This window comes from Diadema antillarum, unplaced genomic scaffold (genome assembly GCF_040938485.1).
Source record: "Diadema antillarum isolate AM-2024a unplaced genomic scaffold, OU_Dant_1.0 seq00000578_RagTag, whole genome shotgun sequence".
NCBI classification, from domain to species: Eukaryota; Metazoa; Echinodermata; class Echinoidea; order Diadematoida; family Diadematidae; genus Diadema; species Diadema antillarum.
In genome coordinates, this window is record NW_027271513.1 from 780,691 (window position 1) to 806,848 (window position 26,158).

Below are 26,158 nucleotides of genomic sequence, written 5' to 3' on the forward strand. Positions count from 1 at the left end.
CTAAATGCACATCTACTGCAAACGTAACCATACAGATACACACACACACTCATGCAAACACATATACTTCCGTCCTCCTTGAGACTTTTGTATTTCAGAATGGACATCAAAAGGTCGAGGCTAAAGGCTTTTTCCACCTGCGACATTACGACTGGAGGTTAACTGGCGTAAAAGAAATTATCATGGCATTGTGTAATGCAAACAAAAAAAGCGTCTAATGGTATCAATGGCTAGAATGGAGACGTGGATAACACGTGAACATCCAGCAGCTGAGTGGTTTATTGTCAACAAGGACAAACAGGTGTTCTGGAAATCGTTTATAAACGTGCGTCTGACGCCAAAGATGCTTCACTTTCCAAACTTCACCAGCCAATGATACATAAAAGAAATACACTGTACGCGCATTCTGGTTCTAACAACAACCAAAAAAAAAAAAAAAAAAAAGCATCAGCAGCAGGAGCAACAACAACAAAACCGAAGACGACAACGTCAACAACAAAATAAATCAATACAGCATTTCAGACAAAATCGGTCACGAACTTTGACACACGAAAGTCACGCCACCACCACCACCAACAACAACAACAACAACAAACGGATAATAAACGCGACCCTATAGATGTTTTCCTAAAAGTTCCATCTTAATATCCTATATTTCTGAACAAAAAAGGTGAAAGAAGACGTGCAAGAAGGAATGGAGCCTCCAGACTATTTCCTTAATCTCGGATAAAAAGATTCTCGGAAATCGAAGAATTTTCCCTTCAAAACATATCGAGTGATTTAAGGCTGACCGGGTATTTGACACAGCCAAGTGAGGATCGAATCGGCCCACACCGTACATCACTTGGAGAAAAGAGGATCTCTGGAGATCTACAAAATTCATCAGCGTCCCCTCGTACAAATGCAGCGCCCATATAGCCCAAAAGCTTCCCACTCTCTGTAATAGCGGCGCGAAGAAGACTTTCCAGGAACGGTGAAAGTTCAATTACACTAAGTCTTTATATACGCGAAGAACACACTAATTCTCAGTTCCAGGTATAGGAGTCTGAAGATCTCCTTATCTACTAACGCCGACAAAGGTGTGTGATTAAATATTGACCGAGTTCATCTGCAGGGAGCTTTCGATGGAAAACCCCCACTTTAGTTCTCGGTACATCGTGCCTGCGTATAAAGTCATTAGGCGACATGTTTTAAACGCAAGAGGATACTACATTTCAAAGTGGAAATGCAGAGTGGACCAAAACAGGTGCGCACACGCGCACACAACCAAACGCACACACACACTCACACACACACACACACACCACACACACACACACACGCGCGCACACACACACACGCGCACACACACAAATAGCAATTACCCAAGGAAAAAAAAAAGATAGCAAAGAGTGGTGGAAAAGGAAAGAAAAAAGGAAGGAGTAATGCTATCATTACGTTTTGAAGAAATGACAGAAGAAAATGAACAATGAAATGTTTTTGAAAGTGGATAGATGGATAAGAATAAGAGGAAAGCAAAAAGAACACAACACTAAACATAAAGAGGTGGAAAAGGAATACTGCCGCACATAATTTAAGATTAAATTAGAAGGAATGTTGATCACTTTTCACAATTTTCGTTGATAAATGTGCCGTGTGTAGTATGTTTGCATATGTGATTTTATGAACGTTTGTGTGAATGTTCGCATGTATGTACACGTACATGTGTGCGTGAATAGTAATCGTCTGCCATGGGTGTACAATACACTTCTATGTCTCTTTGCATGCACGCATACATACCTAAGTGCAATGTCTAAACATATAGGGTAGATGTGCACATTTCTAACATGGAATTCTCATCCGTCAGGTTTTGGCGCGTATGTTTTCATGTAAAGCAATATCAGCGAGCTTCCGATCCGTGAACGCTAAAACGACGCTAATTAGGCTATAATGTAATGGTGTTCTGAACATGCGCGAGGCTGCCGTTTCCATTGTTCAAACCCGGGAGGCTGCGTCGTCTTACAGTGTTCGCTTCGCAGATCTACAGGACGCCTTTAAAACACTTGGCCCGCCACCAACGACATCCCAGAAAAGTACCAGTTATTGAGAAAGAGATAATGCACAGATAGATAGATAGATAGAATGAGAGGGAATAACTATTATACAGATTGTTTACTTTTTTTAAGTATGCTCATCCAGCTATATGAGTTCTCAAAATGCGCTACAACTTGGGGCACACGAGCTTTTGCCCACACTGTCCTGTCCGACCTCAATGTGTAGCTTACTTTTAGTTCAAAAAGGATATTGCTCTTCAATAAATTCCTTTTATTCTTCAATAAATTCCTTTTATTCTTCAATAAATTCCTGAGTTTATTAGATTATTTGAAGTTATAGACCTGTACTAATTGTAGATATAACATGAGAAATGTTAACGTATATACTGTTCCTTTTGCCAGAACCTTGCCGTCTCAAAAATCGATATTTGTCAATGGACCTAAAATATGGAACGGAATTCCTCCTGATATTCGAGGCAGCACATCATTACGATTATTCCAAAGGAGATACAAACATACCTTCTAAATCAATACACTGAATTTTCTGATTGTTAGGCCATTTGTGTGTAGGTGTGCGTATGTGTGTGTCTGTGTGTGTGTGTGTGTGTGTGTGTGTGTGTGTGTGTGTGTGTTTCTGATAGGTGTGTACAATCATATTTTAATTTGCTGAAATTGAGACGTTTTATATTTATCAAAGATATTTTCCATAACATGATTTATTATAATATATGTGTATATTTTTCTGGAGACAGGCTTAAATATAAGGCTGTGCCTTTCTGCTTGTCTCCTAACACTATCCAATCATTTTGTTTTGTTATAATTCTTATGAATGTTGTTGTAATGATAATGCTTTTGTGTAGTCTAATTGATTGTAATGCTGTATGTTTCTGTTATATGTTGATTTTTATGGAAGTGTTGAATAAACCTGAAACCTTTAAAGGCGGTCTATAATCCCACTTGTTTCATGCCTCCTTTGTCTTTGTTGTTGTTGTTGTTGTACTTTTTTTAAAACTTCTTATAACCTTCTCTTCTCTTAGTCCATTTGCTCCTAGAGCACTCAACAGAGTGGATTTGGTGCATTAAAAATCATCTATTATTATCATCATTTAGCCGTCATTGTCATAATACAGAAGCACTGCCTTCTGCCGACAATGGAATATCAAATACAACTGTGTACAATAAGATTGCATCAATTGCTTGCAAAGCATCGACATTGAACAGTATCTAAACTATGCATTCCAGGTACTCAATGGTTTGTTCAAAAATGTAAGTTTAGGGTCGAAACACTTGATTAGCTGCCAAAAGTTTGGTGATGATGTTCTTTAACAAAAAAAGAAAAAAAGAAAGAGAGAAGAATTCCACTATCTTAATCCTCTTGTTCACTTTCCTCTACTTTCTACTCCAAGTGACCAAATGTAATACAGATATCATAATGTTAACAAACTAAAAGACACACATATCATCGATTTGCACACACAATTTACATCTGTTGTGATTCATCTTCCAACTTTATTGATTGGTATTGAACAAACGTCATGTTGTTCCATAATGCACATAATAATCCATAATTGATAAAAAAAAAAATGAAATCAAACAACTGAACTTATCAGAAAACATCTTTACACTTAACAATACCAAAATAACGCTTGCAGGGCTGGATTAACAATAATACCATGAACTGAGTCAGCACGCATGTTCAAAGCAATAGAAATGACATTTACATTTACAATCTTTTGATCCATGCATGAACATGCTGGCTTTTGCACATAAAGCAATAGTGTCCATCACCACTAAAACTCATGGACTTCATTGTTGTCTATTAGGTTCTTGATAAGCCATTACAATACAAATGTAATATTTCCATAACAAAGCGAATCAGCTTTAGATTTCTTTTCATTTAATGTGCTTATTCATGCAGGCTTCCAAATTTCTCCACGTGTGAAACTGTAGACCTTCACGTCAGAGCTGCTATTTGTATGGCAAGTCAGCTTTCTTTTTACAGTCGTTACTTACAACTCTCAAAAATGTATCAATGCACATTGGTTGTGTTACATGTCACCGAAGGAAAAAAAAAATGGTGAACAACATCATCATGTAATCCACCCTGATAATTCTCATCAACTTTGGTCCACTCAGAATGTCAAAAAACATCAATTTTCCCTCAAAAAATATGCCCTATTAAGAGAAAATAGTCTCATATATACATGCGTATGTAATAATGTATTATAAACATGTATTAGTATTCAGTGTACTGCTATAATGTATGCAAGATGGGGGTGAAAATCATAAATGACTTATCAACATAAAATACAGTTAGCAAATTGGAAGTGTCAAGGTTTTGCACTCAAGCATAAGCAATGAAACTTAGTGAAAGATTATTCTTCATAAGAATAAGGAGGGATTAATTATTGAAAAAGGATTATCATAGCACGGTTGCAGAAAAATATTCTGTACAATGCATATTTTGAATAAGTCAATTTATAAAAGTTTATGAACATAGAAGCAGGATAAGGGAACAATTCTTTTTCTGTTGTTTGGTTCATACATATAATCCACTCTGCCAAAATGAAGAACATGATGTAGTTGATATGTGTTCATCTGTCCTTTTGCAAATGTGTACAAGTGCATGTGTGTTTGTGTTTGCACTGTAAGTTCCTGTAACATTCACGTTACATACACTGTCATCTTGGGAATCGAAGAAAAATGACATAGGCTGCAGCAATTCAATTGTGAAGCTCAGTACACTTCATATCACCATAATCTGTCACATATATATATATATATATATATATATATATATATCTTTATATCTTTATATAAATAAATAAATATATATATATATATATATATATATATATATATAATCTTTATATATATATATATATATATATATAAATATACATATCTTTATATATATATATATATATATATATATATATATATATATATATGTGTATATGTATTCTTTTTTTCCATTGCTGTATGTTCATCCTGCTTTCTGTCACAACATATACACATGTATGCAAATGTGCCTTGATATCTAATTCAATGTGGCAATTATAACACGACTGACATGCAAAAATCACTTGCATTTAATGAATATGCTCAGGGAGGAAATTGCTATCAAATGGATACAAAAGGTATTCTGCTGTCGCACGGTTATGAATGCACATACATTGATAGAGAGAGAGGGGGGGGGGGGTAAGGGAGAGATGTAGAAGCTCAAAAGATAATGACTAACAAAGAAAGGAAAAGATGAAGAGGAGGATAAAGAGAAAATATGAATGTTGATTGAAAAAGAAAAGAAGCATAAAAAATACACAACTAGATATCACTTACACTTCATTCACAATGTGAGTGGACATCAGGCTGTGAGTCAAGATAGACGCTTACAATTAGAAAATATCAAAACCACCAAATTTTATCTCCATGTGGAAAAATAATTCTCAGACCAAACTCAGAATTACCTGCACAAAGGAAGGAGCATTATATTGAAAACTGCTACTAAATGCAATATATAGAAAATATGAATGTTGATTGAAAAAGAAAAGAAGCATAAAAAATACACAACTAGATATCACTTACACTTCATTCACAATGTGAGTGGACATCAGGCTGTGAGTCAAGATAGACGCTTACAATTAGAAAATATCAAAACCACCAAATTTTATCTCCATGTGGAAAAATAATTCTCAGACCAAACTCAGAATTACCTGCACAAAGGAAGGAGCATTATATTGAAAACTGCTACTAAATGCAATTTCAAAAAACACCCTGGATCTATGCGAGTTGTCCTGATTCCCTGTGCTATATATATATATACAAGATAGCAGTTTTTTTGAATGGTAATTTTTACACAATGGAATCAAAGAAGATATTGCAGTTTGGGGTAAATTTCTTGCATACATCTGTACAACATTCCCTTTCTTGAAAGAGACAATTTGTCTATGTACATGTTTATATTTCAAAATATCGTATCTCAAAGCATCAAACTTTTCCTTGTATGAATCTAGAATAAAAACCAGCATAAATCTTGTCCTTTGTACATTCACTCTTTGATTTACAAATGTACACTAGACTCTACAATAGAGAAACTTACAAAAACAGTAAAGAGGAAATAATCTATTATCACAAGCTTTCCATCTTTGGAAGGGTAAACAGAATAAAGCATGTACCTGTGTCGGTACCCTCAAGCCAAAGGCGACGCATAAGACATATACACTACCTAATTGCAACATATCACTATGTAGCACAAATATATTTTGAATTAGCACATGAGAATCTTTTTTGTATTTCATTTCACTTTTTTGTGCAACACATCTTAATCTCCATTTGCCATGGTTATATTCTGCATGTAACAATGACATTTCTTGTGTTTTTTCTTAAAATCATGATAACATATTGAAATTCAGAATGGATAAGGATCAAAACACAAAATTAGGGAATGAGATGTATTGTATGTTCAGTGTGTAGGCATTGTGGTTAGAGAGGAGGAGATGTTGTTGACATCTATCAATTGTTTATGGCGTTCAGTGGATCGTCGAAGATGTTTGGGGCGTCGGTGCTGAAGATGTCGGTCGTCTCCTTCGCCGCTTTCTTCTTGGCTTTGGTCTTCTTGGGCTTGCTGGCGACGAGCTCAGCGAAAATGTCATCTGGAAAGGAGGGGGGGGGGGGGGTGATGGATGACAAAGACAAAAGAATAGATACAATGAACTGATTGATTGAAGTCCTTACCTGTAAAACCAGATAATGCTCATGCTCAATATATGTACTGCCTTGAAGGAACATTGAGCTTTGGAAAATCTCCTTGAATTTTTTTTTTTTTTTTTCAAAGTCTTTTGTCTGAATAAGTCTTGAAACTGGCATGACTTACAAATGAGATAAAAGTTTAGGAATCATCTGCCATCAGAATGAGAGAGAGAAAAAAGGACAGAACAGTGTCATTCAGTACTTTGAATCTCAGTGATCAGATGCAACAAATATTGGATTTTGTGATTGAAGAATTTCAAAAACAGCTGAGACACAAAATGCAACTGAGTCCGTCATTTCTGGGCACTGTCATAAACAAGTGTCACACTTTTTTTGTTTGTGGATAATTCTTTATTTCAATTTCGTTCAATTTCATATCATAGAACAGAAACATTCACAAAAACAAAACAAAACATCATAAAAAACAAACTGCATTATACACAAACATTGTACACAATAACGTCAATCTTACATTACAAGGACAAAATGCAGTAACACCAACATTGTGCAAACTAATGTCAAACTTACATTATAACTCTTTTAACCAAGGAAACGAAATCCGCTTTTTGTTTTTTTTAACACATATTCTCGCAAAAAGCCGCAAAACGGGAACATAATACTAGTAGATAATCTGCTTAAAACACAAAACGGGGCATATTTCACTACTTCTCTAAAGAAAAAAAGAACCAAACAAACGAGGCCATTTGCAAGAAAACATACACACATGCACACACACATCCCCACACAACGCCAACATGCACCACACACATGCGTGCGCGCACACACACACACACACACCAACACCCATACAACCCATCACACAAACACACACAACAAAGCACATACTCTTACAGACTGACAAATACACATTTTCCCTTTTGTTTCTATTTGTTTCGAGGCCGCGGTCTTAGTAAAATTCCACTTGCTAGAAGCTTATCATTCCTTCCAATGTCAATGTCTGCATTACTTTATCACTACACATTTTGCTCTTTATATTCACAAAAGAAAAATGCAAAACACACAAAAAAATTCAAATGGCAACATCGAGCAAAGCCTTGATCACTTTGTTTTGCACCATAATGTTTGATTTCACTCGCAACACTTACAGCACTAGACTCCTTATATCCTAATCATTCAGAAGTGGAGACACATAAAGAAAACAACACGGAAACAGATTCTGAACGTTCTCAAGTCATTTACATGTACACCCTCACTATGCAAACCATGCATTAAAGGGGCCCTCCAGGCTGAAGAAGACTTTGTTTATCTAGTTTTGCTCTAAGAAACAGCAACACATGCCTACAGAAATACCTTCAGCATGGCTATGATTTCTGAGACGAGAGAAAAAAAAACAACAATAAATAATTAATGGCGCGTGGGGAAAATCATGTCTCATCTATTTTGTCTATTTTCATGATAGTTGTAAGTCTCAAAGCTCATTGCTTCTAGAACGTTGGGTCCACTGAATCAATACTTTTAGGGGAGCTTTCCCTTCAGGACCGAAGCACTGCAAGATGCAGAGTTTAGCGACCGTGCTAATACAGTGTACCACATCATCTTTTAGCGGCTTTTGCGTTGACAACATGTAAGACCATTGTCTGTGCACGCCATTCTAGATGGACAGATCTACACGAAGCTTTGAGAATGCTTTCTGTTTTTTTCCAGCGCTAAAACAAATTGCAATGCCTGGCATAAGTGGCTCGGTGTTCTCCTGGTTAAGCTTCAGGCAATATGTTCAATTTTCTTCGACCCATTCATATCTTTGTGTTATTGTTGTCGACTGAATTCTCAGATATCACCCTGGAGCATTTTTCCTTCACACTTTTTCTTTCAGAGCACAGAACGGAGCTGGTGACAAAGCAAAGCTAATTCTATTTTCCATGAATTTGCATCAATTTTGCAGAGTTATTTGACATCGATACATGTTGGTGTAAAACAGCTGGAAATGAGCAAGTACAAAGACAGATTTAAATTTCTAAAAAAAGAAGAAGAGTAGATATAACACATTAATCAATTAACCTGGTTCTTGCGAATGCCTTCCTTACTGGAAAAGGATAATGAAAGTGTACCATACATATGCAGCACTGAATATGCTATGTTACTGTGTGGAAATTAAATGTCTGGCTCTCCAAAGATAAACCCTCCCCCCCCCAAAAAAAAAAACCAACACAAAACAAACCAACAAACAAACAAACTTAGACGGTTGATTAGGAAAGAGAAAGAAGAAAAAAGAAATAACCAAAAATGAGATGACAACAGGGTGAAGACCTTTCTTTGTTTGTCATGACAATGATAAACATCCAACGATAATTGAGCAAAACCAAATACAATGAAACAAAAAATAAAATAATGAACCACAACAAAATATCCTCCAAAATAACTGAAAAAAAATTCAGTAAACAATTAACAGTTTCTGGTTTGCTGGGATAAAATGTAGCTGCATCTTCACTCAAAATTATTTTAAAGCAAATTTTGGGTTAAAATTATTGATTCTTGCATCAAGTTGGTTTCTTTTTTTCTACTTATTTCCACTGATTAAGAAATAGCTTTTCACTGATATAAATGCACACTGATCGTTAAAGAGATAATAAAAATCAGGGGCACACATCCCACCTAAGTATGTTGGCCTATGCCTGTGATTTTTCTCACTGCTATTACAGAAAACATTGAATAATCAGTGTGTAATTACGTCGATGAAGAGGCAATTTGTCAATCACTTTCAATAAACATTTTTGGATGTTTCAAAGAGCAAAGACCAAACAAAAATACACAACATTTGAAAAGTGTTGGAACATGTACCTGAGCAATAACCACTGTACAATCAGATAGGGAAGTAAACTGTGCGTACATGCACGACTCAAGTTATTCATGAGGCAACAACAATGACTGTTCAATTCAAAATCAATGATATATTCAAATAAATACAGTCCTCACCGTCAGAGCAAATAAGGACTGAAACCCGCTATCTAGCATACTTGCATTCTCGGTTTTCAGGCAAGACATAAATGAAGGGTTGGTGTTAAGTTGACATCAAACAGTTTGCAAACACATCCCCTGTTTATGAGTGGTTGCATCTGCTGCAATTTAGTATTTCCAGAGACAACAAGTGCTATTTAAACATATTCCAATCATTCTCATATCGTCATTTTGGTCCACGCGGCAAACAGGAAATAAATTCCGAGAAGTTTCCCCTCTTTTCCTCCACGACTTTTCTTTCCCTTGTAAAGCACCAGAAAAATCAACGGTATTCAACCTATTTTTACGCATCGCCAAGGAATCAATACTCGCCTATCAATGGACTGAATTTGGACTGCATTGGGTGCTGTGTGCATTAGGCGTACGCATTTGTTGGATAGTTACCATGTGACCCCGTGCAACTCAATAAAAATGCTGATTTTTGTTCTCTCTCTTTTCATGCTTGCCAGTGAACGCCTGTTCATTTTGGTGGCAAAGAACCAGAGGGCATTAACTCCCTATACAAACTTTAGGGAGTGTCAATGTCCTCCTGACTTTTGTGTGACAAATTGTGTTTTCTAGGAAAAATATCATGAAATATCGCAGAGTAAAAACATTTTTAAAAGGATACAAGCCTAGTTTAGGAACACTTTAAATGAACATACATGATCCTAACTGGATAATGAAGCCCACTGTACACTACACGATCAGACTGGTCGCACGACTGGAGAGGCGAGCCGGGTCATACGAAATGTTCCACAACTCGACACTGCACACTATACGATCAGACAACACAGCTAAGCTTACGACCATTCTCACTGTGTGTGTGAGCTGCAGGTGTGTGAAAATATGTGTGGTCCTTTGCATTATCCCCTACTCTGTGATCACTTTTCATAAATACATTAAAATGTTTGTATAAACTGGTGCAAAATAGTTCAAACATCTGCTCCATCCTTTGAACACTTCCAAACACTACACAGTTAAGGCAACACCATTTGTTTGCAAGGAATGGGGAATACAAGTGAGAAATGTGCTATTGAAGCTTTAACACATGCTACTTTGTGACAAAATATGACCAGCATTAGGAATTCTACAATCTTTAGCTTCTATATAGTGCTACCAAGGTACACACCATCAATATTCATTACCGGTACGTTTGTATTATATGAGACAAAGCTACTCGCAGGTGAAAAAAAAAGAAGAAAAAAAAAAGATGCATCATCCAGTTCATTCTGACAAAACAGATATTTTCCACTTAAAAAATTGTTTTCTTGTTTCTTTCTACTCCAATCAGTTTTCCCTTCATATGTTTTGGCCTCCTTTCATAAAAACATTTTCAAGTTTCTGCGGCAACAGCTAAAGTGCTCACAGTTGATTGCATTGCCTGTCTGCCAACCTGGACATTGCAGTTATTGCGAGTTTTATGACACACAGGGTTGGATTTCACATTCAAACTGCTTATTAACAAAAATGGGTCACGCCATGATTATGTAGCATTAAAAAACATGAGCAGAAAAAAATCTCTCAATGTGTAATTCCAAAATGTCAAGGATTTTCAGAGGCCACTGAGTGAATTTTGGCGAATATTTGCAGAGGTGTGCATAATGCCCCCACTTTCCATCAAGGATGTAACTCAGATTTAGAGCCAACGTTTTCTGCGACAAGCATGATTCGACTCATGTGCTTCTTTACATCAGTGACGCCACCGCAAAAATGTTTTTCGCTGGCTAATTTCTTTGTGTCGCCCCCTGGCACTCTATTCCCAACAAGAACTGGTAAAGATTCCCTTGGCCTTTGCGGCATTTGGTTTCTACTTCTTTCATTGTCCCTGCTCTTCTCTCGCTCCCACTTTACCCTTGCATCCAATTTCTGATACAAGGATATGCTCACTACTACGTAGTTGGTTTTTATCTAAGAGTTATTGCTAGTTACATGGGAAAACATCACTTCTGTTCATACAATGTTAGTTTCTTCTACTTTGATGTACATAATAATTACATACATATATATATATTTTGTCAACCACCATGGACTCAGGCAAATAGCTTTATATTCTTCATGTCACTTTCTTTACAATGATGTTTTATGACCTCAAACGAGATAAAATTCAAAGATGATCCAATGTGCTATATCAATCCAGACAGCTACAATACATTGTGGATTTATTTCCTTATTCATTTGTGTATTTATTTATTTATTTATTTATTTATTTATTCATTTATTTATTTATCTTAGTATTATTATTACAATTATCATTATCATTATTATTTTTTTGGGGGGGGGGGGGGGGTGGGGGTGGGGAAACAATGAATTCCAGGTAACAAAGAAAATAAAGAAATATTGGCAAGATCAGTGGAAAATATACCACGCTTCTGCCAAGCAAATTAAAGTGTAATGCAAACTGTGCACACTCCAGTGAAAAAGAAAGCCTTAAGCTGCTGGGGATATACCCAACATTTGAAAGCTATGATGCTACCAGAGGTTTGACGATCTATCCAACCACCGACCAAAAACAAAATAAGCACACAAATCAAACATTCATCTGCTTTTTACACATTTCTGGCATATCCAGATGTACTCCTCTCTCTATTGATGTATTCACATATATACACAATACACACATTCACACACACCCACACACACATACATCATATATCATATTTTACGCGATATCATTGAACTTGGCCTCTGGCTCTCTATCACAGAATGAGACAAAGTATCGCATCTTCAGTTGGTCGCCTCTGGCAGAGAAATCTTATCAATCTAGAACAGTTTTTTTTTTAAGCAACAAAGTCCCTGAATGAATTGAAATGTAAAGAAATCTGGCAGTCACAGTCAGAAAAAACAAAATTGATTTTGCATCCATCAAAATCTCTCACCTCCTTGCACGTCCTTGAAAATTGAATCCTCTGTTCCCGCCTTCTTCTTCTTCTTGGGCTTGGATGCCGGGATGTCGGCGAAGATGTCGGTGGTGTCTGCGAAGAGGTCATCGTCCGTGGCCTTGGCCGGCTTCGCCTTTGTCTTCTTGGGTTTCTCCGCGAAGAGGTCGTCGTCATCCTGTTCATGGGAAGCAAAAATAAGGAAGAAGAGAGCAAAGGCATCAAGTTATCATCAAAATGTTTAATTTCAGAAAGAGTAAAAGAGGCAGAGATTGTGTGAAGGCAAGAAGGAAAACTACTGGAGAAACTGAGGGGGAAAAATGCACTGCAAAGGGGAGAAAGGACTCTTAAAATAGCAAGGTATTGTTAATGAGGGGTGAATACACTTATCACTACTTCTGCGTAAATTCTTTCCGTGAAAATCTTTCAAAAGCGGGCCATCCATGTTACATGGTGTATTTTTGCTCGCGTCACACGCAGCGCGACACGTGGCGGAAGAGAGCGCGACGTAAAAGCAGACATCCCCAGTTGGTGCGAACGCCCTGCAGGCTTAAAAATAAAAGCTGTAGCAGTGCAGCCATTGTCCTCTTGAGCAAACCATCCTTCTTTCCTAAGCAAATTATAAAAACAAGCACCCCAGCATAATTAGAAACAAAATTGTCCTCCTTTATCAAATGAAAGCGTGCCTGAACTGAATCTGATTGATATAACTGTATATGAGTGCTTTTCTATTTATTATCGGTCTCCTCACAGAGAAAAAGCTGTGAGTAAAAAGACAAAAAGGAAGGTGGCGTAAGAAGTCTATTCGAATATTATTTCAACAGCATTTTTTTTTTTGAAGCGGTGGATAGGCACTCCATGTTTAACTGACTGAAACTTTCAAAATCTGCTTCTTTCTCCTAGTATGTTCTATTTCAGTGAAACTTCAGAGTTTCTGCTTATTAGAATTTTTTCCACTCATAGAAGTCACTTTAACTGTTGAGTGGCATTTTACTTTGATGGAGAAAAGGGGAAGGGGAAGGGAAAGCAGGGAATGAGAGGAGCTATTTCCAAGCAACTTACACAAACCTGCATGTACCGTAAAACCAGAAATATTTGTGGCACAAAATTTTTGCCAATTAGAGCCACCACTCAATGCGTATTGTGTAAACAAGAAACTTTGTGTGCATTTTAATTTTGTGAATCTTGGCTCCTTGTGAAATTCATGAAAAATTTCACACATGCAAAAATTCCTGCTCTTAGAGTATGTACACTCACTAAGACACACACACTCACATGAGTCCATGCGACATTAATACATTCCCGGCAAAATGTAGGTTGCACAGCTTAAACTCATCATTGTAAAGCACAGTTGACACTCTGAGATCGGCACATCAGAATCTGGTTGATTAGCCACTGAGTACCCATACATCAATCTGGAGGTGACTGCTCTAAACATCCACTGCTGTGCTGCTTTCTTGAATAAGATTTTCATAAATTGAGCTCTCTCCTAACAAATGAACATGCCTGTGTTATTGTTTGCTAAAATATCTAAAATATGCTCAGATGCCAAAATGACAATCAAAATCTTCCATCCTTTCTGCCGCAAACACATGTACTTCAGAATTTGGAAGCGGGAGAGTACGGATTAACAAATAAAGAGGACTACTGGTAACAGCAAACCTGAGTATGAAATTAACCATAGGCATATGCACCACTGATTTCCTGGGAAGTCCACATCCAACAAATTTCTCATTCGACAAAATAATGCTCAGTGGAAGAAATTGCCACGCATCAATGTGCGCGAGAACGATTTATGATAATTATAGAGGTATTCAATCACTTGCTGTGAAAGCTACTCGAAGCAATCAGCACACCATCATAATTAGTAAGCTAACTGCAGCAAGATTAATGTTCAGGATGTGGAATGATGTTTTTGAACCAAGATTTTTCCAATTCAGTAAAGAGCATTCCCTCTCCCTGGCAAACCAATTGACAAGCCCATTGATTACAGCCTGGGAAATTGACTTCTCCAAAGACTCACTAGGTACTCGAGGTTTGACAGCATTTCATCAAAAATAAACCCCATTGGACAAACATGCTCCTGAAAAGACATGTGTAGTAGTGGAACAGCTGGCTGTCCCCTGGTACAGTGAGGTTATCGCTACTGCAAAACGCACGCGGCGACAGCTTGAACGCCGATGGAGGCAAACTCGTGCCCCATCTGATAAACAACTCTTCAAAGAGCAGAGAAATCGAGTCAAGCAGTTGTTCATGTGTGCCAAAGCTGCCTACTACAATAAAATAACAGTTGATTGTGGATCTGACCAAAAAGCACTCTATGCCATCATCAACAAGCTTCTGTACAGAAAGACAGAATCAGCTGTGGCACTAGGGCATCATTCCTCTCCTGGTCGTGTAGCCTCTAAATTCTCAAGGCAAGGTACTTTATTGGTAAGATTGAGTCTATAAGATGCAATCTACAGTCGAACATGTCTCTTACTGTAGAGCCAGAGTCAGACAGTGATACAACCTCAAGTGATGAACATCTTACTACACTCGCGCCCACAACTCCGGCAGAAATACAGAGTGTTATCCGCAGCTCTCCTGCCAAGTCATGCTCCCTGGATCCAATCCCAACCTCAATTGTGAAAGAGAGTTATGAACTAATGGCCGTTCTTATCTCCAGGATAATCAATGCTTCGTTACAGGAAGGAATGTTTCCAGATGAGCTGAAGCTCGCCCATGTCACTCCTGTACTTAAGAAGACACCCTTAGATCCGGATAAGATGAGCAGCTACCGACCTATATCTAACTTGCCATACCTTGCCAAAGTCCTCGAGAAAGTAGTTGCCAAAAGACTAATGTCACATCTCCAGGTCTGCAAACTCTATGAGCCGATGCAGTCTGCTTATAAGAGACACCACAGCGTAGAGACAGCCCTTCTGAAAATAGCTGATGACATCTTGCGAGCAGTTGACAACAAGAAAGCAGCCATGGTACTTCTCTTGGATTTGTCAGCTGCATTTGACACAATTGATCACAAAGTCCTCATTCACAGGCTGCAGCAGGATTTCAAAGTTGGCGCCACTGCCCTTCAATGGTTCAGATCTTATCTCCATTGCCGAAGACAGTCTGTGAACATCAATGGAACTCTGTCAGAGGAGGCCTTCCTGACCTGTGGCATCCCACAAGGTTCAGTCCTCGGACCATTACTCTTTACACTATACACTTCCCCCCTTGGGAACATACAATGTAGCACGTCAGCAGGGTTTAGAACCCCACTTCTATGCAGATGACACTCAACTTTATGTGACATTCGATCCAAGAGTGGCAGCTGAAGAAACAGCAGCAGCTACGAGGATGACTGAATGCCTGTTAGATATCCGACATTGGATGGTGAAGAACTTCATGAAACTCAATGACGACAAGACTGAATGCCTCATCATTTCTTCTCCACAAATGAGAAACAAGATCGTCTCCATGGATTTTCAGGTCGGTGATGTGTCTGTCTCTCCTGCAGATAACGTCCGTAACCTTGGGATCTACTTTGACCAGTCTATGAGGATGGATAGGCATGTTTCGCAGGTATGCCAGACTGCTTACTTCCAGCTTCGTAGCATCACAGCTATTAGACCTCTGCTTACAAGGATAGCAGCAGAAAGCATCATTCATTCACTCATAACATCAAGATTGGATTTTTGCAACAGTCTCCTAGCTGGCCTTCCATCTGCAACCTTGAACAGACTTCAAGCAGTACAGAATGCAGCAGCACGCTTGCTCACCGGGCTGAGGAAGTACGATCACATTACCCCTGTCCTGGCTGAGCTGCATTGGCTTCCCATCAAGAACATAATTGATTTCAAGATCTTACTTCTCACTTTTAAGGCCATTCATGGTCTGGCCCCAGGATACCTGTCTTCCCTAATTGAGCGACGGCAGCCTCGCCCTGGCCTTCGTTCATCTGGCCTCACTCTCCAGGTGCCCATCACACATCTCAAGGGATACGGAGACCGGGCGTTTTCCTCTATTGCTCCTCGCCTATGGAACTCCCTCCCATCTTTCCTCCGTGAAATTGACAAACTGGATCACTTCAAAGCCTCACTCAAGACTCACATTTTTCACCAGACATTTAATTGCTAACTGTTTTGGAGGAGTCTGCGCCTTTGAATGTTTCTGTGACAGATATATGGCGCCATACAAATGCAGTGGATCATCATCATCATCATCATCATCATTCCAAGAAACCACAATCATGTCAGGATACATATATTGTACATAGCATTTGCAAGTGATAAGCCTGTTCACTGCATGACAACGTACCATTCTGGGCAAAAAGCCTACTGTGTATGTGCTAAATACAATGTATCTTGTGAGCATTTTATTTTTGTGAATTTCATGTTGTGTTCTATTTGCAGATTCAAAAACAAGTGAAAATAATGACTCCGATCCCGACATGAATGTGACATGCACAGCTACATGTACAATTTGTATATCTCTCCTTTCAGTACTGTACTCCACAACTACAAATTGAGCCACTCATGAAATCGTTGGGAAGTTCCAATTCATGCACACAAAAAAGAAAGACTCGTTAAATAAATGGCGTATACATACAATACTTTGCTGGCATTTTACAAAGATCTTGTGTTTTTTATCAACAAACTAGAGCGATTTAACCCTTTGTGGGCTTCGAGTTCTAATTGGCACAGAAAACCCTACAGCATTGCATACACTGTCCAAAGTCCCTGGCACAGAAAGGGTAACGGTATTCTGATCAGACCAAATCAATCGATCAACAAGAGGAAATATGTATGGTTTCAAGTGTGGTTAAGACTTTTAAGTGTAGAATAATGTAAAACCAGAAATTTTAGTGTGAATTAAACTTTCGTGAATTTCGTGAGGAACCAAGATTTTTGGAAGTAAAATACACACATTTTATTATTTTTTTTTTTTGGTTCACACAATGCCCTGAATGCCAGTGACAATTTGTGAACGTCTCTATGTCTCATGCTGAAAAAAAAAAGCTGTTGGCTTCAATTCATGAAAGTTTCATGCCACAAAATTTTTCAGGTCTCAAAGTACTTGTAGATGCTCTATAATATATTTGCACATATTCAAATACTTTAAGGAAATGGCTATTTTGACCCAGAAGCTAAAGGTGCAAGAAACATTGTTCTGTATTTTCACTTATCTTCACTCAATTATTTTCTTTATTCTCACACATGAAAAGCAATTATTATGCAGGAGACAACAACAGGAGGTAGGAGAGCAATTTTTCTGCTCGTAGACTATTTAGCCATGATAAATGAATGGAGCAACTGATGCATGCTACCTCTCAAGAATGGCAGGCGGCATGGGAGCTGTAGCTTAACTTCATGCAAACACTGGATTGAGCTAGTGTGTGTACAAATGATGTGTGGGGCAATCATTCATAGCCACATTAAATCCTATTTAAAGTGCTACCATGGAAACAAAAGATGTGGTATGGCAAATTTCAAAATGCAAATCTTGTGCTGCATTACACAGGGGGTAACAAAACTCATGTGTTTAGATCTCTTTTTCTAGACTCTGTCTGACAACAAACATGTGTGCTCATCTTGTCAAGTTGAAAAATCATCTTTGAATGTAGCATGACAGTAACAAATCATCATTATCATCAGCTCCATCATTATCATCATCATCAACATCATCATCATCATCATCATCATCATCATCATCATCAATCAATCAACAGGTAAAATGGAGAATGCTGTCTTATTTCAAGCCCCTTATCATTATAAACTATCATCTAAAGCTTCAACACAATCCAACAGCCATTTCAATGTAATCTTCTTCTGCTAGTATGATCTCTTGAATGTCACATTCATAAACATCAGCTTTTGATCACCAGGCATCGTAAGCATTGGCATAAAAATTTGCCATCAACTGATTATCATTGAGCCATAACAACAGTATGTAGCAGTCATACTGCCTAATGTACAACATCACCCAGAGTGGCTTGTCTCTTGTCATGAGCAATTTTCAGTCATCATTTTAATTGTCATTGATTGTGGCACTTATCATGATTACAAACAAAGGCCATTAGCAGCTAATCATTATCATAATCATCACCATTGCCATAACCACCACCACCACCACCATTATCATCAATCATCATCTTCATCATCACCATCATTACCTTCACCACCACCATTACCATCATCATCATCATCACCACCATAAAAAAATCATCATCATCATCATCACTATCATTGCCACCATGTCATACCCCTCCTCCCCCCCCCCCCCCATCATGATGATCTGCATTTAATAGCATTGCCAACATTGCAGGTCCTTACATAACTCTGTTTCTCTGTGCAAATTCCTATAAAGCATTTTTTAACATGGGAGGAATATATGAAATCAAGCAGCACAAGTAGTGGAATTATGAGTTGCCATTTTTAATCTCGATCTTCTTGTTTGACAGTCATGTTTTGACAGTCGTAAATTTGTCATACTGACTTTGTCATTTGTATCATTTGTGATATGTATCAGATGAATTCATCAAATACTACACAACTGCATAACATGTACAATGTATACACGATTACACAGTACAAGTACAACTTCAAATAGCAAGTACAATTTTTGTTCAAGTACATACAAGTACATGTAAAGTACATTTGCAAGTACATGTACAAGTTCAAGTACAAGTACAATTTACATTTTTTACATGTACAAGTACAATTCATGATTTACTGTACAAGTAAAAGTACAAGTACAAGTACAAGTCAAGTACAAGTACAACTATAACTACAACTACAACTACAACTGCAAATAACAAAACAAACACTGATACCCCTGCAATGGCAAGGACGCACAAATGATCAGTTTGCATACCTCCAAGACAGCCGTCTTCTTTGCCACCTTCTTCTTCTTGGGCTTGGAAGCGGTTGCCGCTGGCGCAGGTGGAGGAGGAGTACCGAAGAGGTCTTCATCGATGGACACTGCACTACTGGTTCCTGTTGGAAGAGGAAATAGAGCTTTATTTTTGCTGTGAAACTGTTTGAAGTAACGAGGAGTTTTCACATATCATTTATCACAAATACTTAGTGTTTATCTATATTCGTGCTCTGAAAAGTAATGGCTGGAATGAGCTCCTTACCCAACATAAAATCCCCTTCTCAAACTGTGATTTTAAATCCACAAATGAGATATATCATTTGTACTGAACACTGACAGGATCATACGAGTAGCATCAGCAAAGGATGACACATACTGTATACGTTATAATTTTCGCGTATATAAATTTTCGCGAATTGCCGCTGTCACACATTTTCGCGAGTGGTTAAATTCGCGATTGGGGGACCAGAGAAAATATGAAGTGGCAAAGAAAGTGTGAATTTTCAACTTACTAGCAAATAAGAATGATGCTAGTTATACACTGCATGAAAAAACAAAAAGGCATGTAGACCCAGTCAATTAGTCGAATGCGGACTGGTGGAAATGGGTCTAAGCATAAGCGCTAAAGAGGAGTCGATAGCATAGACCTGTGTCTGTAGGAAACTTGCGCCATCCACCCGCACACACATTCGACTAAACCATCGGGTCTATGTGCCTTTAAAGGGAAAATGGTGCCTACAAGAGGTTTCTGCCCACCTTTTGGCTTTGAGTCTCCAAAGAGATCCTCATCCACTGCCAGATCAGTCAATGTTGACCGCTTGTTCTTGGTGTCGGAGGCAAAGATATCCTCATACGGTGTCTCTTTTTTGTTGGTGCTCGGCTTGCTGCTCTTTTCTGGCACTGGTGGCGTGGCAAAGATATCGTCCATGGAAGCATCTAGACGTACCTTTTGCGTACCCGCAAAGAGGTCATCATCGAGGTCGAGAGTTCTCCTCTGTTGCTTCTTGTCTCCCGACGACGGTTTAGGCGCAAACAAATCGCTCTCACCTTCTATCGAGAACGGTCGCTCCTCCTTGCTCGAGGTGACCTTCAGCGTGGACGACTGCTGCGCATCGCCGCTCGTGTTCGTGTACAAATCATCGCCGAATATGTCCTCTGGTGGGGGCACCGGCTTCTTGGGTTTTGCGGCAGGCACCGGCTCCCGAGTTCGCGGTTCCTCTGGTTTCGCAGAAGCGGAAGAGGCGCCGACGTCTGGCTGGTCCGACGCGAGGTTCTGCGTAAAGGTGCGGAAACCGTCATCTTCTCCCGTGGAGTCGCTCCAGAAGGAAGGGTTGGAGCCTGATGCGGCAGCGGCGGCCGCCTGGAGGCTCTTTCTGGACGGAGGTCTCCGTTTGGCTGATACTCTTGCCCTCGTCTGAAAGGAGGTATCAAGTGAACAAAATCCCCTTTGAAAAACACACACTAAATGATGCAAGCACAGACAACAAATTCTAACATTTGTTTTGCCGACAAAACAAGGTTAACATTGCAAACACATTGCCCAACTGCAAGCAATCACAACTCTGTCACCCCTTGCATGTTTTTTTATAGGTGAGTGTGATGAATAGAAGTCCCTAGTGTGACATTGCCTCTCATATCTCATGCTAGCAGAGAATCAAATGGTTTAAATGTCAACCGCATGTCTCTTCTTTCTTTCCCCATAGGCATATCATCATGTTGCTCTCTGAACAAAAAAAAAAAACCAAACCCTAAATAAAAAACAAACAAACACATCCAATGTACAATGGTACCTATGTTCATATGCTGGTGCACAAAGGAGAATTATTCCCAGAGTAAATCATCGTGAATGAAAGGAATGAAATTACAACAACAATGTGCAGTGGTAAGTTATGAGAGGAATTACACACCACACTGCCCTGACCACTGGGTGCTGAATTTATAAAGACATACTAACATATTAAAATGTCACATCTTTTTAATTTCTAATCTGATTTTGCCTACAAGTTTTTAATGCTCTAGCTGCTCCTACGTATGTAACTCAACTGCATTCTTTGTGGTAAAAATTTCAATGTGAGATTAAAAAGCAGCAATTTTCCAAGAAAAAACATATCCTGTTTTCAATAAGCCTCTTACAATATAAATGATGAAAATAGATCAATTGGAAATATCAGTATCTCTGAGATGGGAAAAATAAAATCTATCACATTCATTGCAGTTGTTACGCATCGCTCTAAACGAGCCAAGAAAAAGAGTGAACAAAAGTCTTTTGCATGAAGGATTGCAAACCACTCTTCACTTGTGACATTTTGCAGCCATGTGATTTTTCTTTCAAAGTGGGAGTTCACAGAATAATATCATCTCTGATCTGCTTTGGTCCATGTTGTAGCCACGATGCAACCCGGCGTCTATTGTTCGAACATGCACGGGGTGCTATCGAGTAACATCTCCAGGTACGCGGCGTTGCGCGACCTATTCCGGCGAGATAGCGCGCCAAATCAATCAACCCATTCAAAGGACTGGCCGATTCCTCTTGGCACAGTCGCAAATTAATTGCACTACCCCCTAAGAAGTTGGCAAGGTTGTTTGACTACATTGGTGGTGGAGTGCGTCTATTGTTTGTAGTGACGCGAGGACAAGGAGGCGGTGTGGATGATCCTCCACGTTGCCAATTTGTCTGGCTTGGGTAATTATCTCACACTCTGATCACACTCTGATCACATGATTTCACCTATCGGGCTTTTATTATTTCTGCCAACCTAACGGACTCCAGACTTCCTTTGGCACTGCCTGCTTTTTCAAGCATTTGAGAAAATCAGCTGTTTTTTTTCCCAGCTCAATTTCTTAACTGTATTTTTGTCAGTAGTTATACTGACAATGTTCCCTTCCTTCCCCCCCCCAAAGTATTTGCATGGGCTTAGAGCTGATTCCAAACCCCCCTTCCACACACACACACACACACAAAAAAAAAACAAACCCCACACATTTTTACACAAAAGTTGAACAACATACAACATCAAATACTTGTTTGGGGAGTTTAGCCATATTTCTCCTATATTTGTGTGTGCACATGTATATGTGTGATGAGGGGGAGGGTGTGTTTTCCTATTAGAGCCAAGCAGTTTTATTTGGCATTTGCGAGTAGGACTAAAGCCACATACATTTGGCTCCAATGAAGGAGTCTTGGCATGAAGCATTCTACAATTGTATACTGATGAGAAAAAGCACCCAGATTTTGTAGTCAGCACGTATGCAACTAACACAGTGAAATCACAAATGTCAAACACAGGTCTAGACTGCGCACTGTATACACCGTATATTCTGCAAGGTTTTTATTTTCCCCAAATTTTGTGAGCTGGGGTCTATTGACAAATTTAAACACGCATTATTTAAAAACATCAACTCTGATTCTGACAGGAACATAATGTGCACGCACACATTTCTCCTTTCATTGCTATACTCCCCGATCATGATGAATTAAACCGCTTGCAAAATTGCTGGAAAGTCCTGACTTGCACGACAAACTTTTGTGGAAATTAGCGTTCTCATGAAAATGGCATATACAGTATATCAGCACAATGTCAGTGACTCATTTGCTGAAATGTGGTGGTGACCAATGCCCTTTGCGGATTGAAACCCCTACCAGGCAGATTAATTGTCCAGTGCATAGCAGCACTGCACTAACAAATAGGAACTCTTATGCCTCTGATTCCCCAACAGCAGAAATGTTCTGAAGAAAGTTAAAGTGCATAATCCCTTCTTTCAAGTCACATAATCACACTAGATTAAAAAGCACATCTAACACATTACGGGTGGGGGGGGGGGGGAGGGGAGGGGTATCATACAATGTGTTTTGTTAGAACAGCATTATGAAACAACACATCACTGCAGCCCTCGCCAAAGGTATTGACTCTGTTTAATCCTCTTATTTCTTTGATGAACTACTAGCAAGAGAGCATTACTAAATAATGTGTTTGCTTCGGCATGTTTACATTGCATGAGAAGAAAGCAAGTCTTCATGAATGGCAGTCTCGCAATTTTGCCCGGAAGTGGCTCCTGGCAAATTAGATGTTATTGTAGCAGAAAAAAAAAAAAAAAAAAAAAACCAGACTGGAAAATATAAGACTTATCTAAGAGTAAACACTAACATTGTGCAACATGCATATATGACAGTGTCAAAGAATTGTAGTTCACAGAAACAAAAAATACATTTAAGACACGGTGGAAATGTGGATATCACATGCTGCTCATATATAATAATACTGCAATCCTACTGTGATGCAGACATGGCATGGTACTACACTGTACTTTCAGTCAGAATGTGATAGGGACATGGTTATCGGATGTAATCCCCCCCCCCCCCCCCCCCCCCCCGAAGCGGGGCTGTTCTCCTTGCTATTGTAGTGCCTCATTGACCTAGCATGAAATTACACTGCTCTCTGGACATTGTACCATCTTCGCAGAAGAAGAAGAAAAAAAATCCCCAACCTATTTGCAATCACACCATGACATCAGGGTAATCTCTCCTCTCATGTTAAAGTGGTAATACGCTTCCCCCTCCTCCTCCTCCCTCCTTTTTTACCAGTCTCCCTTCCGAGGGCACTATTTCAAATGAGTTCAGAATTCACTTCCACTATCTCTGCACACATCCATAATATGCGCAGGATGAAAACCAGACAGCAATACATTTTTTGTCTCTGATTTTCTTACACTATAACCTACATGTGCAGTTACTGTCTTCCTGATGAACACTGATCTAACATCAAAGTTTTACATTGATATCCTGATAAAATGCTAGTGTGCTGCATAAGATTCCCTTTTGACAAAATTTGCCAAACACTCATTAACCTGCTACATTATTGTAATTGTGGGTATCTTCGTGAAGAGCAGATGATCGGGCATTTTCTTGAGTTGTTGATTTTACACTTTGTGTTTTTCTAATCATTACGAGAATTGCCAAGAAAAAAAAAAATCATAACGTAAGGTTCAGATCAAAGTGTGACTTTTAAAACAAACCATTGTTAAAACAGTGCCTGAAATGAGACCAGTACCCCCAGGAAAAAACAATAATGGAACTAGTAGTCACCTGATGTTGCAACGGTACAACAAGTACAGTGTATGATGGCAGGGGTTGAACCCTAGTCCTTCTCACTGAAAGCTTAGTACACAATCAACTGGACTATAACACCTCCAAACCACATCCTCCTCCTCCTCCTCCTCCTTCTCTTACCTTTGTTGGGTTGTCCAGCGTCTTGAAGTTGGCGGGCTGGTCAAATCCAACGGACGCTGACGCCGGTCTCGCAGCGGGAGGGGCTGCTCCTGGCCTGAGGGCCGTGGGGTCAATTGCCATGTTGGCCTAGGAAAAGTGTTGGTAGTCATCACATATATCTCATAAGTTCAGCATTCCCACTTTATCATAGCATGGCAGTGTTGCAACAACCATAGTGACATACTATAAAAAAAAAGAACTGTATCAATGTAACAGTTATAAGGCCCTGGTAAACTCATCCAATGTTACATAAAAGGAAAAAATGGCATCTGCTTTGAAAGTAAAAACAAAATATGATATTTGAATTACATCCTGCCTAAAATTCACAATTTTGTTTAAATATTTGGAACTTTTTAGTTTGAGCATACACATTACACTGTAGTGCTTTGAATAATCCAACAGTGTTGAAATGTCCAGTTCCTTTCAAATTTCAAATATAAATCAAAATATATCTATAGTAGATATGGAAGGGGTAGTAGCTAACAAATTGCATTTAAACAAACATTCTGTACATTTCTCTCAACCCCTGTCTCAACTCAATTTATCACCAAAGATATTCCACTGAAAGTCCCTTCAATAAGATAAAAACAAACAATACAACAAAATAAAACAAAACAAAACAAAACAAGATTTGGAATAGTTTTCATTTTTAAGCTCAAATGTTATGTTTTCAAGTGTTTGACTAGTGAACTGTTACAATGAGATGCACAAGATACTTTTACATGTGATGGTGAAACAGCCTATCCAGTTCTGCTTTTAGTTAAACACAGTAAGTACCATATGTACAATTAATGCTGCATGCTTTAAAATGGAAACATGTTGCTTGCATTCATAGAATAATCAATTGCTTTTGGAACTGTCTGGTATGATGCGAATAAGAATAATACATTCACAGCATAAAGGGTTACATACACTGTGTACACAAAAAATGGAAGAAAGATAAATAAAAAGAAATGTATGCAGTGCACATGCAGTCTATGTTAATCAAATGAAAATGTGACAGGCCACCATGAGAGCCTAACAAAGTCAGTGAACATCAATTTCTAATTTGAGTTTTCCAATTGAGTTTTCCAATTTCCAACTGAGATTTTCCACATTGTCAAGACTCTTCATTTTCAAAAGATGTTTACCAGTAATCTGTTCCAGATTACCATCACATCATTTATGAAAACCTGCCACAGAGATGTGGCAAAATGTAAGCAAGCAAGCAAATCAGCACAACTTTGACAAAATTCATTTAGAAATTGACAAGTTGTCAGACATGCATATGACTAGATAGTTAAATCCACAAGAGTTTATTTCAAACATCAGTTACATATTTCCTAAAAAAGGGAAATATACCTATTTTCAAAATAATTCAACACTTTTATCCTGTTACAGGAGGTTGTGACAATTTCACAATAAAACCCAAATAC

The 26,158-nt window shown here is 38.6% G+C and overlaps 1 pseudogene; it reads right to left on the reverse strand.

Moving 5' to 3' along the window:
* Positions 1 to 5,928: 5,928 nt before the first annotated feature.
* Positions 5,929 to 26,158, reverse strand: part of LOC139735432 (uncharacterized) — a 48,173-nt pseudogene continuing 27,943 nt past the window's right edge.